Consider the following 23,720-nt stretch of genomic DNA (forward strand, 5'->3'; position numbering starts at 1 on the left):
AAGTATAATCTTTAGACATAATATTATAAACTTTTGCTCTTTGAAAGGCACTACTAAGAAAAACTAACAGGTAAGGAACACACTGGGAGAAAATAATCTCAAAACAAATATCTGGAAAAAAACCTTGCAGCCAGAATATATGAATTTCTACAACCCAATAACAACAGGTAAACAACTCTGTTTAAACAATGTGTACAGTGTTTGCATAGACATTTTACCAAAGATAAATACAAGTGGAAAATAATGAGAAACAGACTCAGTAGTCATTAGGGAAAAGCAAAATATCAACACATTGAGCTACCACTACCAACTCTATTTTATGGCTACCACTAAAAATGCTGAAAACACCAAGTGTAAATGAGGATGTGCAATTCTCTTGTGTTATTTGTGAGAATACAAAGTTGTATACTTACTTCAGAAAACATGGAGTTTCTTATAAACACATCACCTTCCATACAACACAGCAGTCTGTGCTAGCTATGTACCAAATGAAAACACACATTAAACAAAATGTGTTTTCAGAACTTATAGTAGATTTATTCTTTATAGACAAAAACTAAAAAACTAAACAAATTTTCATCAACTGGTGGCTAGATTTACACTGGTGACTAGATAAATTACAATATATCCATATAAGAGAAAACTACTCACAATAAAAAGGCACAGACTATGTGCAATAACAAAATGATTCTTAAAAGCACTGTCTAAGGCAAAGAAGCCAGCCACAATAGAATATATTCCCTACAATGCCATTTTTATGAAATCCTAGAAAATGCAAAGCTGTAGATTCATAAAGCAGTTAAGTGGTTGTCAATAGCCAGAATGAAATGGGATGAAATGATTGACTGCCAAAGGGTATAAGGGAACTTTGAGGATGTTGGAAATGTTGCATGTCATGGTTGTGGTGATAGCTATATAATTGTATACATTTGTCAAAACTCATGAAATTTACACTTAAAATTGGTAAATTTTATTATATGTATATTACACCCCAATAAAGCTGACTTAAAAAAGTAATGTGGATGCTGATAGTAGGAGAGATTGGATATATATGGGGCAGGACAAATATGAGAACTCTGCACTTTACATTAATTTTGCTATAAACTTAAAATTGCTCTAAAAATAAAATCCATTTTTTTAAAAGTCAACAAAAATACTGCTAAAAGATAAATTTCACCATAAAAAATTAATGTGGCTTTGCTAAAGTCTTAACACTTTAGTATTATAAAAGAAGTAGATAAATAAAATTTACAGAATTTTTGTGGGACTACTATGTATGATAGAAAATACTAAATATTTGTTAACATGTATTGAAAGTTAAGATTAGTTTTTCCAGGTAGATTACAAAATGTAAATTCACTTTTCAGCATTAAATGGGGTTTCTGTTTTCCAACTTGGCTGTGATAATTATTTCTTTAAAAGTAATAATTTAAAATTTCTGAAGGCATTTTGAGATTTATAGTTGATTTCTTTCTTTGGAATAGAAATAATCATCAAAATATCAAAATGAATTTGACAGTTATAAAGCTGAGTAAAAGCCAGACTCCAAAAGTGCATGCTGTATGTTTCCATTTGTATGAATTTAGGGAAAGGAGAAACTAAACTATAGTGATATAAGTCAGATTGTTGGTTTTACTTGAGGGACTACTGGCTGGAAACTAGCATTAAGGAACCCTATGTATTTATCTCAGTGGCAGTTGTGTTTGTGTGTGTGTGCATGTGTGCATGTATCAAGTTGTAAAATTCATCAAGTTTTTTAAAAAATATGTTTTTATTGATTTTAGAGAGAGAGGAGGGGAAAGGGAGAGAGAGATGGAAACATTGATGAGAGAGAAACATCAACATAGATCAGCTGCCTCCTGCACACCCCTGCAGGGGACTGAGCCTACATCACAGGCTTGTGCCCTGATCTGGAATCAAACCAGCGACCTCTTGATGCATGGGTTGACACTCAACCACTGAGACACACTGGCTGGGCAAATTAATCAATTTTTATAATTAAGAATCATTCACTTTGTTCACTTATTTAGTACTTAAATTTTGAGACAATTTTTTTTCTCTGTAAGAGTTACATGATCTACTTAATATTATCCTACTTAATATTTCCTCTGGCTTTTGTTCTTCTTTTGTTTCCTTAGTGAATAATATTTTATAGCTTCAACTTTTTTCTTCTTCCACCACTTACATGCTTCCTTTCTATCTCCTCTCTTTTTCTCAATAAATATATTTTTAAACCCTCATAATATTCCAAAATGTGCTAGGTGTTGGAGATACAAATGAACTGTAAGAATAGGTATGGTCCTGCTCTCATGAATATTAAATTCTAGGAAAGGAGATTAATATTTATTTTTAAATATTTTATTGATTTTTTTTTTAGAGTGAGAGAGAAACATCAATGTGAGAGTGTAACATTAATTTGCTGCTTCCTGCATGCCCCCCACCTGGGATTGAGCCCGCAACCCAGGCATGTGCCCTGACTTGGAATTGAACCAGCAACCTTTTGGTGCACAGGATGATACCCAACCAACAGAGCCACACCAGCCATGGCAATGTTATTTAAAAAAACAAAAAAATAAATTGAAGATTAATAAATAACTTTACAAAAGTATATGATATGGAGACTTGAACTAGGCTGTAAGGTCAGGAAAGTTTTTTTCTGATTAAATAAGCATAATATCATAATAGCATTTGACTTGATATTTTCTCCTAGAATTTATTCCAGGTCTTCTTTTCTTTTCCACTACAATCTTTGGATAGTCTTGTATGTATGTATTATCGTATTTAACAATGACATCTCTAGGCTAGACTTGTCCTCTGAGCTCAAGATTTATATTTCTGCCTGCCTCCTTGGCATCTCCAGGGATATCAATCTATCCTACTTGAAAATAACATTCTTGCTGCCTCGAGTGCCTCAAATTGACCTACTAGTGTTCCCGATTTCAGTGTTCCATCTGTTTATCACACAAGCCAGAAACCTAGAATTTAACCTTAACATCTCTTTTTCTTTATGTTCCACATTAATATATTTCCATGACCTTTCAGTTAATCTATGTCAATCTCTATTGCACTGTTCACTAAAATGTCCCTCATATCAATCCATACTTCATCTTTTCATTCCCAAAGCCCTGTTCATACCATATCATCTCCTATATTGTGCACAAACACATTGTCAATAACTTTTCGTACTTCCTAGTGTGTTATAGGGCCTGATCAAGTGCTTTGCTGTGGGTGAGGGGTGAGGTAGTAGTTTCCTTGTAATCATACATAAAGCATTAAATTTTCACTGAAAACAATCAATGCATTTATAGTATATTTTTAATCTAACAAAAGCTCTATATGATTGGTAATTTCAATTTTTCAGAACTAGAAAAATATTTTGTGATTTGCACCCTGTGAAAATCATAAACCAATGGCCCAAATTTTACTGGCACAGGCATTGTTTTTTGGGGTTACTGTGTTCTGTGTTTCCCCCATATTAAAGATGTTTACTAGTAACAATGAATATATTCACCTTTATTTTTCATTTACTTGTTTAAAAATACAGTGTCTGCTATATTATATTTAAAGTTCACATTTAGAATTCTTAGAAAGCAGCATTGTTTTTTAAATTTCTTTAGTGATTTCAGAGAGGAAGGGAGAGGGAGAGAGACAGATAGAAACATCAATAATGAGAGAGTCATTGATCAGCTGCCTCCTGCACGCCCCCTACTGGGGATGGAGCCCGCAACTCTGGCATGTGCCCTGACTGGGAATCGAACCATGATCTTCTGAATCATAGGTATATGCTCAACCATTGTGCCACGCCAGCAGGACAAAAGCGACATTGTTAATGCTGCTTAGAAACCAAAGAATGATTCAGAGCACAATAGTTCCAACAGGCACCTAAATCTTTAATTACCATGGTTGCTATTTTCTTTTCATAACTTGTATGTCTGAATTATCTTTACCTCATGTATTGCTTTACAAAAATTTAAGTAACCCTTAAAATGTAGCCAGCTTAATCTGTCATAACACTTGGTACTCTTGAAGAACTGTTAGTGATTGAAAGAGAGTGAAGATATAATAAGTTGTGTGTATTTTGTGATGCTCCTTGGAAACCAGATTATTTTTAAGACAGATGATTAGTTGTGTAAACACAAAGTTATGCGAACTCAGAAAAGCATGTGTGAATGTATCTGCATATATATATACACAAATACACACCTTAAAGTAACACATTAGAAAGCATTTTTTAAATGATCAGCTGTTAGAAGCTTGTATAGGACAAATATTTATTCATAGTACTTATATGAAGTCAATGTCAGCATTCCTAATGATTTAATGACCTTAAAAATTCCGTTCCATTCTTGCCATATGTAATATCCATTTATGCACTTACGCATGGACTTAAAGCTTTGCTTGGCCTCCTCTAGCAATATCACATCTCGGATAGGTCTCTGAAAGATAGCTCCCTAAATTTACTACATTTCATTTTTTTAAATACTATATTACAAATTTAGGGTTTTGTGATCTTTCATCAAACCCAGCATGATATCTTTTGCCTCTATTTCAGAAGATATAACAGAACTTCAAAAGCACAATTAGACTCTTAAAGTAGACCCCTTCCTATAGTAAGACAAGAAGCTGCTTGCTCATGCTGACACACTAAGGGCCAAGACTAAGCATAACATGATGATATGTGGGATGCCTCACAGTACGCCTATCCTTGGAGGGGGAAGAAGGGCACATTTCTGTAACAATATGCTACTGCGTCCTGTAAAGCATCTATGACTACCAGGAAGGAAGCAGATGAGAGTTACACTGCCACATCGTTCATTTACATTCATTATATCCGCAAATATTTATTGGGATCAAATCATGGGAGTCTGATAGGGTGCCTGGGCAGCTAATAGGTAAAAAAGTTTGGATTGGTAAGAATAAGTATCAGATTAATCTGGAACAACTATATACTACATATAATATATATTTAATATGTTACATACACACATATATACACAGATAGACTTATGGACATATATCTTTCTTTCTGTTTTAATATAATAGAAGTGTTTTGCAAGTTTGGTTAACAGTTTTATATCAGTTCTCAGAATATCATGAAATAAAGATAAGTGATCCAGAAATAACTAGTTGCCATCAGTGACTCTTCTCTCTGAGATAAATTATTTCTTTGTGTATGTTCCAAGTGCCTAATGAATTTATGTGATCCTTCATAACACATATTATATAGTGGAAAAAAAGGTTCAGGTGGATAAAGCATAGTTCAACATAGATGAGTGAATTAATATAAAATATAAAAAAAAGTTTTTCTTTTCTGTCATTTTACAGTAGAAACTGACATGCTATGCTATATGTAGAACTGAAAGCAAATTTTGAAATGTTGCTCTTTTGCATAATATATTTTTGGGAGAGAATAAAAGAGCCTTGATGATCACAGCATTAAAAAGTCATAAAACATGGGCTATAACTTAAGAAACAGTTTTGACTGAGCCCCTAGGTCACATCGTTTATTGATTTCTATCCTTCCCTCAAACCATATGTCAAGTTACAAATACTGAAATTGCCTCATTAAATCACGTTTTTCTTCCTTTATGTGTCAGTTACCTATTGAGAACATATGCTATCTCAACACACTAATGCTTATTCTCAAGTCATATACTATAAGCTTACTGCTCTGGGGAAAAAAAAAGGGAAATAAAAATGTCGCCATGCTCTAGCTGAAAATAAAATTTCATCAGAATAGCATTACAAACATTTAAAATTTAAAGCAAAACTTATAATGATGTAATAACAAATTCGCAGAGCTCTTGGACATAAAAGGCTCTACTGAAGAGCACTGGCAGTGTGCTCCCCTCTGTATGAAGCCGTGGCTTACTTCTTATTTGATCTACATAGCTAAGAAAACCTACACCAAAAATTTGTGCTCAGCTTAACTGATGCTAGCTCCTTAAGCTGTGAGATGACTGAAGTTACTGTTTCAATAAACAAACCATTTCTTATTTCGTTTTTTTATGTGTGAGCATTTTAAAACAGATTGTACTACTAACTGTAAGAAAGGGTGTAACTGTACCATGATCCTACCCATTCAAGTTCCATCTACACCTTCTTTCTATTCTTTTCTTTACCCAACCCCCCCATTAAGTTGTCAGCATTGTGGACAGAGTTTCTTTTAAGAGGTTTTTCTAAAACCAGAATATATAGCCAAGCCACAGTAAATGAATGGTAAATCATACGCACAATCGGTTTTATCCTGCCAAACACTGATAGAGACAAAAAACAGTTACTGCTGGAATTTTTCTGCCTTTGGCACAGGAGGGTTGAAACTACTCTTTCAATTATATAATTTTATTTTATTCTTACCCATGAAAGAATTTGATGCCAGCTCTTTTAGGTGTGATTCCTTACAAATGTCATATTTTCTGAGTCCATGTGTTAAGTATGCACCACCAAAGTAAACAAATAGATGTACAGTTGGTATTTGGCAGGGAAATGGAGGAGATAAAAATAGCTTTGACTCACTAAATTCAGGTCATTCCTCCAAAAATGACATGAAAATATGGCCTTTTATTCTTTTTATCATAGCAAATTTTACTCTCCCAACCAAGTCACGAAATCGATTCATCTACCACCGCAACTTCATTAGAATGAAATACAGCATCTGCATACCAGATCTTCATGACTGGCTGAGGACAGCACAGATCATTCCCAGTGAAGATTCTCAGGGAAATTAAGTATACAGAATGGAATGCCCTAAATGAGAATGTCCATAAGATGAGAACAGAAACAACTGTTTTGACCGAAGACCAAGTTTTCAAAGTTTTTTCTCAAGTGTTGTATAACAAAAACAAAGTTGCTTTTGAAGTTCTTGGGTTTGCTCAATTTCTCAGCCGTTTTATATGATAGAATGATTTAATTCATTCAATAAACTAGAAATTTATAATTTTTTTAAGTATAGATATATACCATATTTATGTAGGCTGGTTCTGTAATAACTGGATAATCAGAACCTACATAAACGTTTCCTAAAAATCCTCACTTAACCAAGTCAGCAACTAACATTTGTGTTACTCTCACCAGTAGTTCTCAGAATAATTTTTTTTGTATTTTCTAATCTCATCTAGGGCCCACTTGGAAAAAATTCTCTCTGCTTAATCTAGAATTAAAAAAAAAAAAAAAAAAAAAGGAGGAAACAAGAAAGTTGAAAAATATATGAGCCCAAGTTAAGTTGTTTTAAACAAAAAGACCAGGAATAAAAGGCCCATTTGCAAGTATCTGAGAATGTAATTTCTTAGTGCATATTTCCTGGTAAATAAAATGTGAACGAAAAACTTGATCAGTCTGAAGTGTCCATAGCTTTCTTGTTATAAATGGAGATAAATGGAAATATCCTAGAAGAAAAGGAAATAGCTCAGAAAAGGTGTCCATAAATGGTTTTAACAAGAAGTGACAATGCTATACAAATCTTTGCCACATTTCTGATTCATAGATTAGGTTTTAAAAACCTTATTTACCCACTATGCACAGTAAATACCATAGATCTTTGAATGTTATAAGTGCTATGGTTTTCTTTTGAAAATTACTTTATTGTTTTAAAAATGGGTAAAATTTGTGTCATACTGATGTCACAGAGTATGCAATATGAGTGTAACTTGCCCTTTTAAAAAGGTAACTGAGAGGTAAGATAGCCATTTAATTTATTGTACCTCATTGCTCATTAATTTTACCTCTAAAATATATCTTATAATCAAATTCAAAAGCAAACCTTATTCACTTGCATTTACCCTAATTCCAAGAGCATAAACAGAACTCTACTTTAACCTAGTCCATAGTATTAGAAAATGCCCTGGACCTTACACATTCATCTTAAAAACATCTTTAAACATGAAAGATTCTAAAATGTGGTTTTTTTTTTAGTTATAACCAGTGATTTAGTAGAAATCAATTAAATGAATGTAAATTGAATTCCATAAAGTAAAATTAAATCATTTTGAAATCAAGACTTTTACAACATGTATTTTAATGAGAAAAATATGCAGTTTGAAAACTCTGCAATTTTTTTTTTTTGTATAAAGTAAGCTTTGCACCTGCTGGAAAGTCTAACTATAAAAGAATTTTACTTGGGTCATTTATTCTAACTGTTTTTATTTATTTTGATTTTTGAAATGTCTTCAATTTAAGAAAATAAAAATAATAAAATTATTTTATTATGAAACATAGTTTTAAAATGATTTTAAAAACTTAGCTCTGATAAGCCTGCACAATGATATTTATATATTTATTTATTTTATTAGGACCTCCACCCTTCCACAATGACATTTAAGTGTTTTATGATATTTGAAAAAAAAGATAGGCTCTGACATTTCAGTTATTGATGTTGTGTTACAAGTTAATAAAAAGTCATATGCAACCTTCAGTAATCACACAAAGCAGTTTAACTTTGATTAAGTCTATCTGAGAAGCACAAGGGTAAATTATATGACACAGTTTTTAAAATTTTATGTTGACAAATTAATTACAAAACAGATGAACAACTTCAGCATCCCCGTTCTGCTCAATTTAAAAGGTTTTACAAGAGATTATAATTGCAAAAGTATTAACATATTTTATACTTGCCCATACTTGGAGCATGTCAGGATGAGCCTAGGATACATAGTTTATTATTCAGGTTGCTGCTAATGTGCATAGGAGGAAATGATCTCAGCCTCAGAGTCCAATAGGGTAAACCACACTTTCTGGCCAGTATCCTTATCTCCAGCACTTTTTAAAAAGATACAAGCTTAAATGACCTTTAAAGATTCGGTCATTAAGAATTAAAACTTAATTTTTTAAAATGTGCATCTATAAATATCTTTTTAAAATTTTTATCAGGAATTGAAAGTTCAATACTTGTTTTTCTATATTTTGTCTTTGCACATGAATATTTGATGTTTTATAACTTCATATGCTTATCACGAACCTTATTGTGAGATATATTTTCAACAGACCATATTAACCTGTATAAGGACACTTAACTTTTGCTATAAAACTATGGTAAACCAGAAGAGAAACAATATAGGACTGCGGCAAAGAGGTATTCTAGATCGGATGCTATCTACTCAGCAGTAATGTAATGAATTAAGTAATTCAAAACAAAAATTAGAACTGGATTGTCTTCGTTCTTTCCCACATCAAATGTAATTGACAATAAATTTTGAGACATGAAGACAGGAAGTAAACAAATATGCAATCTATCAAAGGAAGAAAGGAAAGATAAAGAAGAGGGAAAGCACTAAAGAAGTATCACTGTACATAGCAATGACAGGAAGGGCAGAAGAGATTTCTGTGATCCTATTATTTCAGTCTATGTACCATTAGCCAGAAATAAAGATGGTAGAAAAGACATGTAACTTTGGGAAACAGAAAACTTTTCCACAGCCAATACAAGAAATTAATCAGAATGTTAATTAGGAAGACATTTATTTATTCGTCACAGAGAACATGGGGTAGCTTTACAAAGAGAGAATCAATGTAATGTACTTTGTTGGCAGGGTGACCAAGACACAGAGGCAGGAAGAAAGTGTAAGATCTCAATTCTCCTACAGAAAACTTACTAGATTTGGCAGGAACCAAGATTTGTTTTTTTCACAGAAGGTGAGCTTAGTTAATTTTGTATAATTGTTAGCCGCCTTGTGCTCTGATTTTGGGGTAGTTTAAAACTAATTGACTTTCAAAGCCTGATGTTAATAACTGTTAATTGGTTCCTGGTGGATATGATAATCTAGTAAAAAAAGACACACAACACCTAAAAATAAGCAGGAGCTCTTGGAGATTGGAATGACTAGATCTTGGGGAAAAAATAAACTGTTTTTCATAATTTCTGAAGTAGTCACCAAGCGAACCACAGTGGCTCAGAGTTCCACTGGAAATGATTATCCAAAGAAGAGATGACTAAACTAGAAGCATGTTCTCATGAAGTGCTGAGTTTGTTTTAAAGGAGTATAGTATGGCTAAATGGACTTAAGAAAGAATATTTATATTGAATTGGAGAAATGATACAAAATACAAGCCAGTGATTACAATAATCCTAAATGGTAGAAAGGAACAAATAAGAATAACAAAAGAGAAAAATAAAAATGGAAAGCTATGATACAGTAGAGGAGATTCTACCACTAAAGTAATGAAGCTATGCATATATACAAATAGATATATCTATCTTTTCTAAGCATGGGAGTTAGGTCTTTAAATATGAAGCAACAGTCTATATTTAAAGAAAAAATAATAAATAGGCATCATTGAGGGAAGGATTAATATAAAATAGGAGAGTCAAAGGACTCTCCACTACTAATAATGCCTCAAAAATGGTGAATCTCATGATACAGAGTGGGAAGCTAAGCCTTCTGGAAAAGTGCGCTGAACAGCAAGGAGAATCTCGAAAAGCTTGCTATTGCTAAATCATGCCCATACAAACAACATCATCAAAAGACTCAGAGAAACATATTTAAGGTTAGGCCTGAAGGACTTGGGAGAGGAAGCTGTTTTCTTTTTTCTTCCTAGGCAAAGAATCCTGCAAGAGAAAATTGGAAGGTGAACTTGGCTCTAGGCTCTGCCCTCTTACATTTTTATAAGAGTTTCATTAGTTCTTGAAAATAGTTTAACTTTCATTTGTGTGTTTTTTTTGTTTGTTTTTTAATGATACTTGTGTGCTTTTGGATGGTATATTTAGTGGTTAAGAATGGCAGGTCTGAAGATAATCCCTAGAATAAATATTCTTCCTTTAGTACTAAACTGGATGGCCCTAAATAAGTTCACTTAATCTCTCCAAGGCTCAGTACCATATCCATAAAATTGTAATAATAATCATACCTACCTCTTGGGGAGTTGAGATAATTGAAATAGAGAACTCTCAATCCCAACCACATAATAAATGCTTAACAAATATTAATTTCACTATGACTATTCCCGGTTTGTATGGGTCCATCAACAACATTGGAAAGCATATTTGAGCATTTATTCTGAAAATATCAGAAAGAAGCAGGACACTGTTTGACAGAGTTGTGTAACAATGAATATGATGGTGACCAAGGGCAACTGTATCATTGTATGATCATCCTTATCAAACTTTCTAATCCCACCTCTCAGTTATGGCTTATTGTAAAAATTCATACATTGGGAATTTCACATGACCAAGCATATATGGAATTCCTTTCTATATTCATAATAGAACTCTGTTAACCATTAATTTTTGCACACTTTCATGGAACTGTAGTATCTTAATTGGTAATTTTACATTTCCATCAACGACCTCTAATATGTTTACCCATTTTCTGACATTAGGCATATACATAACAATGGGACCCAATAAAGCTGAAAATGCAGCTCAAACATTTCATGTTTAATTAATACATGAAAATGGGTTAATTGAAACAAACTGTACTATAAATGAATGCTAGTGGAGGCAAGCTAACTAATTCAGTAGTACAGCAACACATGTTAAGAACATAACAATTAGACTATCATGAGATTTCTGTAAAAAATCAGATTAATTCCTATATTCAAACCTTATACTTTATATGTGCACAGATTTGCTTCATATGTGTTCCCTCAGAAGCAATCAATCTGTCGGCAGACTCTACTATGGAAACCTACCAGGTGTCAGAGGAGGACCCTTTGAACCCCAAATATTGGACTATGGGTTGCTCAAAGAAGTGAGCAGACAGAACCCCACACTGTGCCTGCACAGAGAGAGCTCATTCATTAATCTAGATAAGAAACATGCCGTAGAACAAATGGATGAGGGAAAATGGGCAAGTTACACACTGAACAGGAGTGTGGGAGTGTACCCCTGGGCAACAGCTGGGGGAAGGAAATGGATGGCTTGTCCTGCCGCAGATCATCAAGCTGCCGCAGAAGCCAAACAAAGTAGCAATGGGAGAGTCTCTCTGTAGACATCTGCGGAAATTCTCTTTCAGCAAAGTCACATCATATGACAAGTTCCTGACACACCTTATTGAAAATCCCATTCATCAAAGATAAAGGAAATGAATTATTTGGGAAATGATTCCCTGGACCTAATTTTAACCAACAAAGAACTGATTCATTAAGTGAGAGAAATAGGAACCCTGGGAGAAAAGAGTTCACTGGCCTAAAATGCCATGATAGCCCAGGAGATGGAGACTGGATTTTCAGTCTTACTGGACATTTGGAAATACACACCCATGTCCCAAAGGTGATAATTTTGGGCACGTTTTCTTTCAACTTATTTTAGAGTTCTTTTAAAAAGAAGTTTTAACAGCTTTATTTAAATATAGTTTCCAGTTATTTAATTAACATTAAACAAATAATTTTGTATCTTTTGTATTTAATTTTATAATGTAAACATGTGTCTGTTTAATTAATGTGATTAACCTAATTTGAATGGCTACATAACAGTAAACTTTATGATTTAAAGAAGTTGCAACTGTCACTCTCACACCTATTCTAGCTCTGCTTAATTATACAGCAGTCACGCTGCTTTTGTGACATTAATCCCACCTCCTGCTATGGTCCTGATTGGCTGAGGACAATAGTTCTCAGAGCCTGATCTAGAGAACTCTAAGTTCCTCAAGAACGTTTCAGGTGCTCTGAAAGGTCAAAACTACTTTCAAAATACTTTGAATATATAATTTGCCTCTTTGACTCTTATTTTCTGGTGAGTGTACAGTGAAGTTTTCCAGAAGCTACAGGTGGGTGCTGTCACCAGAAATTAAACATAAAGGCAGTTGTGAGAACTCATCTACTAGGCCAGGTATTAAAAAAATGTGCAAATATATAAAACAATATTACATTCTCACTAATTGTTTTGGAAATATGTTTTCATTAAAATATATATTGTGTTAACATGTGATTAGCTTATTACAACTTGAAGTAATATATATATTTTTAAATATCTGTTATAATTTCTATTATAGTAATAGATAGATATAAACATATTTTTAGGATCCTAAATAATTTAAATAAATATAATGAGGTCCTAAAACCAATAAGTTTTATATATTAGCATAACCCTTTGCCATACTTCCTCAAAATACTTTGCTTAATTTGTACTTCACACATCAACACTGTTTAAATAAGGAGAATAAATTTAGAGATTAAATATGTAAAATAATTTTCTAAATAAATATCTTTCTTTTGTGCTTTCAAGTATTTACTTTTTTAAAAAAAATTTCTTATCATTTAAGCTTAGGAATCTATCATCACACTTTTGAATTTAGCTATATTTTTTTATTTTGTTTCTGATATTTTAGTCATTTGAATTTTTATATTAATGATTTTAGTTACAGAAAAGTAGATTGTTTTACTGTATAAAAACAAAGTATTTTATCTCCCAAGATTAATTTTGTTATGTGATATAAGAACCCAAGTGTTTATCTTTTCAAATAGTAAAAACCAATTTTCTATTAACACCACTATGCTGTTATTTTTTGGTTGTTTGGGTAATTTTTTGTTTTTGAGTAATTATGGAGCAGAAGCAAAATTCATTATATAAGATGAAAAAAAAGAGAATCAAGAGTAACTTTTGGAACTAAAAGAATTTAGAAAATTTTGAATAAACTCTTCAGGTCAGGCAGGCCCTAAGGACACAGAGAGATCTTGAAGAGGGAGAGGGAAAAAAAATAATAACAAGAGGGGGGAAAAAAAGGGGGTGGAACTGTAGAATTGTTTGCATTCTTTTAACCACAAGAATGAGGGCGCTTTAAAACACAGAATGCCTTCAAAGAAGTAGAGTTATAATTCTTGATCAAAGCTACCCTGTCCACTAATTCTATTCCCACTGGCCAGCAATAAGATCTTGCCTTATCATTACCTCTGGTTATGGGCCTGCAAAAGGAATAAAAACATATAACAATGCTATAAGAATAATTAGGAGTGGAGATACAGTTGACAGCATCAGTGAGTCAGTTCAACCCTGCGGCGAGATCTGAGGGGCTTTTGGGTGGGGTTTGTTTCACAGGAAAATAAATGACATGACAAAAAAGAATATGTAGCAAAGAGTTCCTTTTAGCTTGCATGCTGGAGAGAACATTGTCTTATCCAATTTACTGAAACACTGATGTTTGGAAGGGAACCCCACCCATAGACATGTGCCACTTAATTACTGAGATATGTTCTGAGAAATGCATCATTAGGTGATTTTATCATTGTGTAAACATCATAGAGTGCACTTACACAAACCTTGATGGTATAGCCTACTACATACCAAGGCTGTACAGGATAGCCTATTTCTCCTAGGCTGCAAAGCTGTATAGCATGCTTCTGTGCAAAGCATGAGATTAAATCAAGCAGAAGAGAAAATGATGCAATTAAAAGACATGGTGAACATGAGATGTATGAGGCTGTGGGTAGTGTAACATGGCATGCCATTTTATAGCAAACTTTGTTTTTCATAACAATAAAAAGTATAACATAGTATAGTAAATACATAAAGCAGAAACATATCATTTATTATCATGTTCAAGTATTATGTACTCTACAAGTATTATGCCATATTTTTATACAACTTGCAGTGCAATAAATTTGTTTACACCTCCATCATCACAAATTAGTGAGTAATGTGTTGTGCTCCATGTTAGGACAGCTATGTCAATGGGTGATAGAAGTTTCTCAGGGACCACCATTGTATATGTGGTTGGTCACTGACTGAAAAAAATGTTCTTATGTGGTGCTTGACTGTGTTTGAAGTTTGGAACCAGAATAGTAAGATTATTCGAACCAAAATAAAAAGATATCCAGAGTAATATTTTGATGCCTTTATAGTTCAGAGCAGTCTAAGTTTGATAGCACTAAGCTTGTGCACTGTACTTTTTACATTTGTTCCCATTTTGCATTTGAAAAAGAGGTAGAAAGGGTTTGAATAACTTGTTCCAAATCACAGAGCTCTAAAGTGGTAAATCTGGCTTCAAACCATTAACTCTTAGCCTCCAAAAATTATTCCCTAAGCCAGTCCTTCACTTTGGGAAAGATTCCTCTTTCCTAAACTAAATTTGACTATGTCTCATACTCTGTTATTGTTATTTCTCTTACTGATATGGTTATCCATGTTGGTAACCACACTTTAAAAAAATTAATTGATTTTTAGGGAAAGAAGAAGGGTGCAGGAGAGAGAGAGAGAGAGAGAGAGAGAGAGAGAGAGAGAGAGAGAGAGAGAGAGATTGTTGTGAGAGTGAAACATCCATCAGCCTCCTCTCACCCTGGACCCAGGATTGAACCCACAACCCAGATATGTACCCTGACCAAACTGAACTGGCAACCTTTCAGTGCACAGGACGATGCCCAGCCAGCTGAGTCACACCGACCAGGGTGGTAATCACACTTTTATTTTGAGTTTCTGAGTATAGCACCATAGTAGAAAATGTATCTCTGATGTTCAATTTTCACTTCACCTTGTATGACTCTGTAGGTTACAATCATGCTTCACACTCAATCAAGAAGGAACATAAAACACATATTCTTTCTGCCTCAATAGATGAGCACTCCGAGGAAGAATTACTCCAGTTTCCCTCAAGAGAGTCACTTGCTTCCCCCATAAACAACAACTGAAAGGGTCTTTCTGTTCAATGATAATCCACATGTCATTTTCTAGGCATTTTAAGATGATAGCAAGTAAAATGTTATTCCAAAACTAACCATATAAAAATGATGATTCAAATTTATTTACTTGGTTATATAGGATTTTTCATTGTGTTCTCATTTAATGATAGCAGGAAGTTATTGCGAGCTTGTTTTTAAGCAGGCCAATGTTCTAAACAGTTTACATATTACTCATTTAATCCTCAAAACACAAAACAAAACTAAGTAGGCTCATCTCATTCCAAATTTAGTTTTTGAGCAAATCAGGGTCCTGAAGATTTAAGCAACTTGTCTGAGGTCTTGAAAATAAATATGAATTACATCTACGAATCCATTAGCACTGCTCTCCTCTATTTCTCCTGTTCAGATCACACCTACACAGGATACACAAAGGAGGCCCTTCTAGGAACCCTGGATAAAATGTGAGTAAAAGACATTTTCTAATAATAAATAAAAGTATAGTTTATATGTGGAGTTACCAGTTATGGGGATGTCTCCATAATTTAGTCTAATTACTTAATTTTCCATCTAAATAAACAGGCCAATAGATGAAACAGTGATACCTTGGTTTTCAAATGTCTCCGTTGATGAACATTTCTGTTTATGAATGCCATAAACCCAGAAGTAAATGCTTTGGTTCTCGAACACTCCTCGGAAGTCTAACATGCCACATGCTTCCGCTGAGGGCAAGATCCTGAGGCCTAGCTCTCGGCTGTGGATCCCTCAGTTTTCCAACATTTCAGAACTCAAACGGGCTTCCAGAATGGATTAGATTCAAAAACTGAGATACCACTGTGTTTGGTTTATTTTAGGTTATGTACAATTGCCTTTAAAAAGAAGTATTCTTAAACTAAGCCTGCAAACTCTCAGAAATAATCTATATGTGTGTTTATGAAGAATCCTAAAATATAGTTAAAGAGCTAAGGTATGTTCATGAATCAAACACAGCTTTTTATGATATAACTGCCAAGCAAGACTTTTGCTAAAAATTTCTCTGGACTTTCAAGGGGTAGACTTTCTATAGATGTTCCAAAAAGATGGTGATCTAGTCTACCATCTGCAGTTATTCTAGGTATTTCCAAAGAGTGGGTTTGAATTCAGGTTTAACAGAGTCTAAGCTTTTCATAAGACTTGTGGAGGAGAAACAGCATTCCAGACAGGAAAAATGGAATGGAAAAAAGGAAGCATACAGGTGGGGAAGCAAGAAATACATTTGGGCCCAGCCGGGCGTGGCTCAGGGGTTGAGCATCAACCTAGGTTCCAGGCAATTGGGGTTCAATTCCTGGTCAGGGCTCAATCACCAGTTGGGGACGTGCAGGAGGCAGTTGATCAATGACTCTCTCATCTTTAATGTTTCAACTCTCTCTCTCCTTTTCTCTTTGTGAAATCAATAAAGATATATTTTTTTAAAAAAGAGAGAGATACATTTGGAATAATGAGAAGATGTATATATATACAGATAGGTAGAGATCGGGTTAGATATATAAGCTGAAATCCTATAGGCTAAAGAGATTGGACTTAATCCTTTGGAAGCCATTTACTTTCCATTAGCCAAATTTACAATCTTGTTCATTTAAAAGGGTCCCTAAGAAATCTTAGGTTTATAAAATACTGGACCTTCTTAGTAACACATTCAACAAATATGTAGCAATCCACTGAAAATACTGGAAATAAAAACATAACTAAGGTAGAGCAAATGCTCCCAGTGACTTTATAGTTTAGTCAAGTAAATAAGGTAGCATGAAGTAATGCTATGAAAAACTAAACACATAAAGAATTTAAGTTTACTTACAGACACTTTATAATATTTTTAAATAGGGTATAAACCTCAAAATGTCTACTTTTCTTTACAACTTAAATAATAGATGGAAAATTTTTTTCATTGTCCTTTTAGTGACTCTCACTCACCAAAACAGTGAGCTTCTGACTAGGACCCAGTATTTTTTCATTATATGTAATCCTTTTTTAAAAATTTTAACCCAGTAGGTGACTTGTATGTCAAACTCACTTATGAAATGAAATCATTGTTTTCTGTAGATGAATTGCAATTAAAAGCATGTTATTTATCTTTGTAAAGAGAGATATGAGGATAAAAGTCAAGGCAGTTATTTTGTAGATCACTTAAATATCATATCGCTGGTCAGAATTTTTACTTGGATTCATTCATTTTATTTGTTTTTGTTTTTGATATTCTAGGCACTGTCTAAAAGTCACATCATATGTTCACAATCTTGTGACAAAATGAAAATCTAGGGATTTATATTTGGAGGTCTTTTTTTATTCAAATCATTGAATCCACTCTTATCTTAGAGGTGTGGCCAAACAATAATTGGAAGTACTCGCTATTGAAAAATTATGTTAATTATATTTTTTAGAAATAGATAAACATTTAGATAAGGTATTTATTTTTGTTCAAGTTTTTGGATTTTTTTGTTTGGATGGTTTTTTTGCTTTATACCATTCTTATCTTGTTTATTGTATACCCAATCTCTCTCCCTCCCTCTCTTTCCCTCTCTCTCTCTGTACATTTATTTCCACACAGTGACTGGATTTTATTTCAATGATGTATCTTTAATTTAGTCTTTCAAATATGTATCCAGCCCTGAAACTGAAGATATTACTAGAGTACAATGTTAATTCATCTCATTTAAAATTATATTACTGTTGTTCTCACTGAAAACAATAAACCTACTTTGCCAAAATTGCATCCCCGTGGAAATCAATAATTACAGAGATAGACACATAAAACACACAAACCTATATTTGGAGTCTAACCAAAACCTCAAACCAGCTCAGAACCAGACATTTTACAAGTTTAGTATGTCTGGGAACTTTATAAAAAATGTATTTTAATATCCTGTGTTCCATATAAACTTATTTCTAGGGGATTTTTACCAAATGTATGTTATCATCTTTCTTTGAAATCAAGTAGAAGAATTGTGTTTTTAGTCATGCCCAGGAATTAATAATAATATGCTGCTAAAAAGGACTTTAAGTATTTAAAGTATTTTGCTCAGCTCTATGACCTCGAGTGAGAGGGACAAAGGTGAGTAATATTTATCACTGTTTCAGAAAGAGACACTGAGATGCGGAGTGTAGCTGCAGACCTGGGACCAAAGAACAGCCTCATCTTTGTGTGCTCAGACCAGGCAGTCTTTTTAAAAATATTCAACACCTTAATTCTGTAAACTAAAAGGACATGTGTATATTTCTAATCTAGGTATTTGAAAAAATAATTCATTTATTCAAGATAGATTAATTGAACATACAGTATATGCCAGATGGTAATCTAAGTGCTGTGATTAAAATGATGAACTAGACAGAGACTCTACACTCACAGAAATATCATTCTTTAAGTGGTAATAGATAATAAATACATAGCCACATAAATGTAAACATAATGCTAGGTAGTAATAAGTGTGCCATCATGATGAAAAAGCAGTGTGAGTGAAGACTGAGTGATGGGATATGTTTCCTTTAGGCTGATCAGGGAAGACTTCTTTAAGGATGTGGGGATGTGTGAGGGGAGCAATGAGCAGCGCTTATACCTGTTATGGAACATGCCGTGTTACATTCTAGAAGCAGCAAGGAGCCTGGCCTTGTTCAGGTGAAAAGAACAGCAGAAGGAGTGGTCAGAAGTAGTCTGAGTCAAAACATGAAGGTCATAAATAAGGAGCTTGGATTTTATTCTAAACTATGAAATGGCACCACTGGAGTGTTTGGACAATGAAATTAAATATAGTATTTTACTAGTCATCTGACATTATTTTCCATAAATTGGGAAAATATACATGTATGGGAAAAGAATAACAATATGAGATAACTCAGAGAATATTTTATTCCTTTATAAAAATTTGTAATTTTACCAATAGCCTGTTTTATAACACTCATTACATTAGTCAATTCAATCTTTACTAACAAAAAAACCCATCAAATTTTATTACTAATTGGTAAATTAATACTTTTGATTAATATAGATATTACTTTTTCAGATGACGGTGGGAGAATCATGGCTGGGATTATCCAGAAACACTGCCAGGTAGAAGCTAGACCTCTAATTTAAAGGATGTAGGATGTATAACTTTTGGTTGAGGTGAAAACCCATCTCAGATGGAAAAGGAAGCTGCAAAGATAAAGGTGAAGATGCTGCCTGTGGAATTGTGGGCGGCATGGAGAGGCTAGTCTTATTGAAGCAGAGAATTTTATTGGACAAAAGTAGAAGATGAGCTCAGAAGAGTAAGTGTTGGCCAGATTCTAGAGAACCTGGAATAGCAATCGAAGGAACTAGTTAGCAACTTACTATGCAGGCAAAGGAGGACATTGCAGGTTTTGAGCGTAAGTATGAAAGATGAGAGTTGTGTTTAAGGATGTATGAGGATTAAAGGTGATAAAATATGCAGACTGCAATTCATACATTTCATCTTCACACTATGGTGTGCGTGCTCCACAGTTCCAGAGACTCAGAAATGTGCTGGCACAGGTGGGCATATCTGATTCTATAATACATTTCTGAAGGAACAAGACAGTAAAGAAAGAAGTATTACTAGAAGGAGGGTCTGCCAATAATTACTTACGCACTCTGGTGTATGGATCTTCTGTGAGAATGGCAAAGTGGAATCTCATAAATATAGATGTTTCTGTGAGTGTATATGTGTGTGTACATCTGTGTGTGTGATATCTGTGTACTTGTGTGTGCCTGATTACAGAATCAGATATGCCCAACTTCCAGAGAATCAGAAATGTGTGTACACATGTGCCAATACCTTACATATTAATGTATATATTTCCTCCATAATTGTACAGTTTAACAAATACATCCTTAAATAGAATATGGAATATCTACAGAAATCCTAGAAAAATTATGATTTCCAAAAAAACTTAGAGTAGCTAGGCTTTCAATACAATCTTAAAAAATTAAAAACACAAATTTGGCTGCTCTGTTGAAGTCCTTTTTTAGTAATGGATCAACCCCTTCTTTTTTCAATTCTCCATTTCAATTTGGAAATACTTGTTTTTTCAAGATTCTTTAAATACATTACTTTAGTTACATTTCAATAATACTTTTACAATATATATTTCTATTTTCATTATATATGAGAGGAAACTGAGATGCATAGAGATGAAGTTGCAGGACATGAAATTTCTTTAGTATCAAAAGATGAGGGGACATACAAAGATGTTTATATAAATCAAAAGCTAATACAGCATACTCCCTGCAGTAGGCAGAGCTATCTAGGGCAGCAATGTTTTCCATGACAACAAAGATATTAATGGTATAACCTACCCAGATAGAAGATAAATATAGATATAGATAGATAGATACACAAAGATGATGGATGGATAAATAACATACATATGTAACCTGTGCAAGATATATACACTGATATGCACATGTAGATTACATTTGCAGGTGCACATCTCCTGTTATACACAAAGGGGCACACAGACACACACAAGTACACAGATATCACACACACATATGTACACACACAGAAACATCGATCTTTATGAGATTCCACTTTGCCATTCTCACAGAAGATCCATACACCAGAGTGCATAAGTAATTATTGGCAGAACCTCCTTCCAATAGTACTTCTTTTTTTATTGTCTTGTTCCTTCAGAAATGTATTACAGAATCAGATATACCCATCTATGCCAGCATATTGATGGTTACTACTGGATAGTGTGTAATGTGTCTGAGACTTTTATCTATAGTATATAACTGGAGAAAGTTAAACAGCTGAGTCATTTAGAACAAGTGGAATTTAAAGTCATATTAGTTATGTTCAGAATATGTAATTATCTTTAGTTTCTACCCTAATTCAGTCTTAGATGTTTTAAAGTAGTAATTCTGTGACACAAAAGTTTACATTTGTATGTTAAATTGGATAAGATATTTAGGTCTTCATTGTTGAGGTCATAGTGTCAAATTATGATATATAAGAAAAGAAAATATTAAAACATACAACTGTTAATTATAGATACAAAATTCCTTATGTAAAGACAAGTTCTCTCTCACAGAAATTAAGAAACAATATTCTCTATATTTGAATTTGGAAAAATGAGCAGACATTTGATTAGATCTTTTGGTCTGCTTTTAGATTATTTGAAGACTGGCTCTAAGAATATAAAGATCTAATAATTTCTTTAAAACTGTTTTAAGCTCAACTTACAGTCAAACACAAAGCAAAGAGTCGTATGCTTTCTAGAAATAGCATTTTCTCCCAATTACCTGTAAAGAGGCCTCTTCTTGATGAACACTTCCCTTTGTTACTTCAAAGATTGTCCTGTTGATTATATTTTAAAATATTCTGAAAAGCAAAGCAAGCAAGCAAGCAAACAAAAATACTTTATATTTGAACCTTTATAATAACTGAACTTTCTTGGTAAACTAGGTTAAAGCAACAAGCCAAAAAGAACACCACTCTCTTACTAGCAGTGCACTGCTCTGACACCTGAGCTATCTCGCAGGCGTCGTTAACCTCTATGTTCTCTCCTCACTAGCCACTCAGAGCACTCTTATCTCCCTCACTTCTTCCCAAATTGGATACTCGGAGATTATTTCCACTATTTGTGTGTGTAAATTTGGCTCATGTCCTCTCACTCTCTGTTCAGCTGCCTTATCTTTTTAGACAAAATATGTTCACCCCCTCAGCTGCTGTAGACATTTCCGGCTTTCTATCTTCAGTCATACTCCTGGGCTACGATTCCCTCCTCCAATTTCCGCTTAACTCCCTGGGAGTAATAGTCACCTTAGGATCAGGTTCCCTGGCAATCAAGTTATTTTTCTTACAGACAATTACTCTCAAATGCTCTTCTGAAACTTTAAGACTTAATGTTTTGGCACCAGAGTTGAATGGGGATTCTGGATTCTACAGTTTTCATGCTTATGCGACACAGCGGCCACAGAGTTGGAGGCTGTGGCATGAGGTTGAGTGGGTGGATATAGTGGTGACTAGTTTAATGAGTCACTCACCCCCTGAGAGGCTTTAGTGCTGAAAACTGAATCCAGAGAGCCACACAGGAGGTTCTGAAAGGACACGAGCAATATCATTTCATAGGAAGAAAACACCTGACCCCAAAACTAAGACATGTGCAGTATCTTCTTCCTCCCTCAGGAAATTAGAAAGCTTCAGTGTATCCCGTGATCAAATAGTTAAGAATATAGGTTAATATTTTAGTTTGAAACTAGAATACATTTTCAAAGAAAATGCCATTGTTATGGTGCTAGGTTGCATTAGTGACACCTCCCTTTTTATTTTCATGTTCTTTTCCACATGACTTTGCACTTTTTCCCACAAAGGGGGCTGATTGTATTTCCATCTCTTGGCTATGACTTTGGTCATGAGACTTGCTTAGGCCAATGGAATGAGGTAAAGGTAAGAGGGTGCCAGTTTCAAGCCTAGGAAAAGCTATGTTTCCATTTTCTCTCTTGTGTTTCTGCCACTGCCATGAGAAGGGCACCCCTGATGTGGAACATGTGGAACAGCACTGCCTGGATAGAATGCCCACTGAGTCCAGACAAGGCCAGGAGCCTCAGCCAACCTGAAGGAGCTAGAGTGAGCTTATATTAGGTAAACCCCAGTTGACTGAGGTGATGGTTATTTTCAGGCTCTGGATTTAGAGAGTTTTGCTATGCTATAAAAGTTATTCAATACACATCAAATAGAAGAGCCTATGAAGTAAGTACAGGAAATAGTTACTTGCAAGCTTGCCTAAATTCCTACTTCAACAAAATTATGTGAATGTACTTTTAACTAGAAGACTCTTAGAGATTGCTTACAATCATTGTAAGAACATATATAACTAATAATCTTTTATTATAAAATTCAATAACAGATATTTGCTCAAAAAATATAAGATCAGTCTACACTTACCCCAATCTGAGTTCACATTTTTCATTACTCAGTAATTTATGGGTAAAATTAATTTCCAGAATTATGCCTTTGAAGTTCTGGCAAAGCCCTAGATTTATTTTTAAATCTTCAAATGTAGACATTATATTATAGTGGATATAAGGTGATTTTGGCCATGAGTAGACTTGGTCTTAAAATCAAATACTGGAATGGTGATTATCTGGGGTGGGGGGAAGGGGAAATGAGGAGTTAGTAACCTACAGGCATAAAGTCTCCATTAGT

At 33.9% G+C, this 23,720-nt stretch overlaps 1 protein-coding gene across 7 annotated transcripts in view; it reads right to left on the reverse strand.

Annotated features, from left to right (window-relative positions):
• SEMA3A (semaphorin 3A) overlaps positions 1–23,720 on the reverse strand; it is a 441,509-nt gene that overhangs the window by 333,298 nt on the left and 84,491 nt on the right. Inside the window, exon 5 of one of the 7 annotated variants that reach the window (XM_081148093.1) lies at positions 21,815–21,869. The exons of the other annotated variants lie outside the window; for them this stretch is intronic. The gene's annotated coding sequence lies outside the window, so the exon portion shown is untranslated. The remainder of the gene's footprint in view (positions 1–21,814; positions 21,870–23,720) is intronic. 7 annotated transcript variants of the gene reach the window in all.

Source organism: Miniopterus schreibersii (genome assembly GCF_964146895.1).
Source record: "Miniopterus schreibersii genome assembly, chromosome: 9".
Classification (NCBI taxonomy): domain Eukaryota; kingdom Metazoa; phylum Chordata; class Mammalia; order Chiroptera; family Miniopteridae; genus Miniopterus; species Miniopterus schreibersii.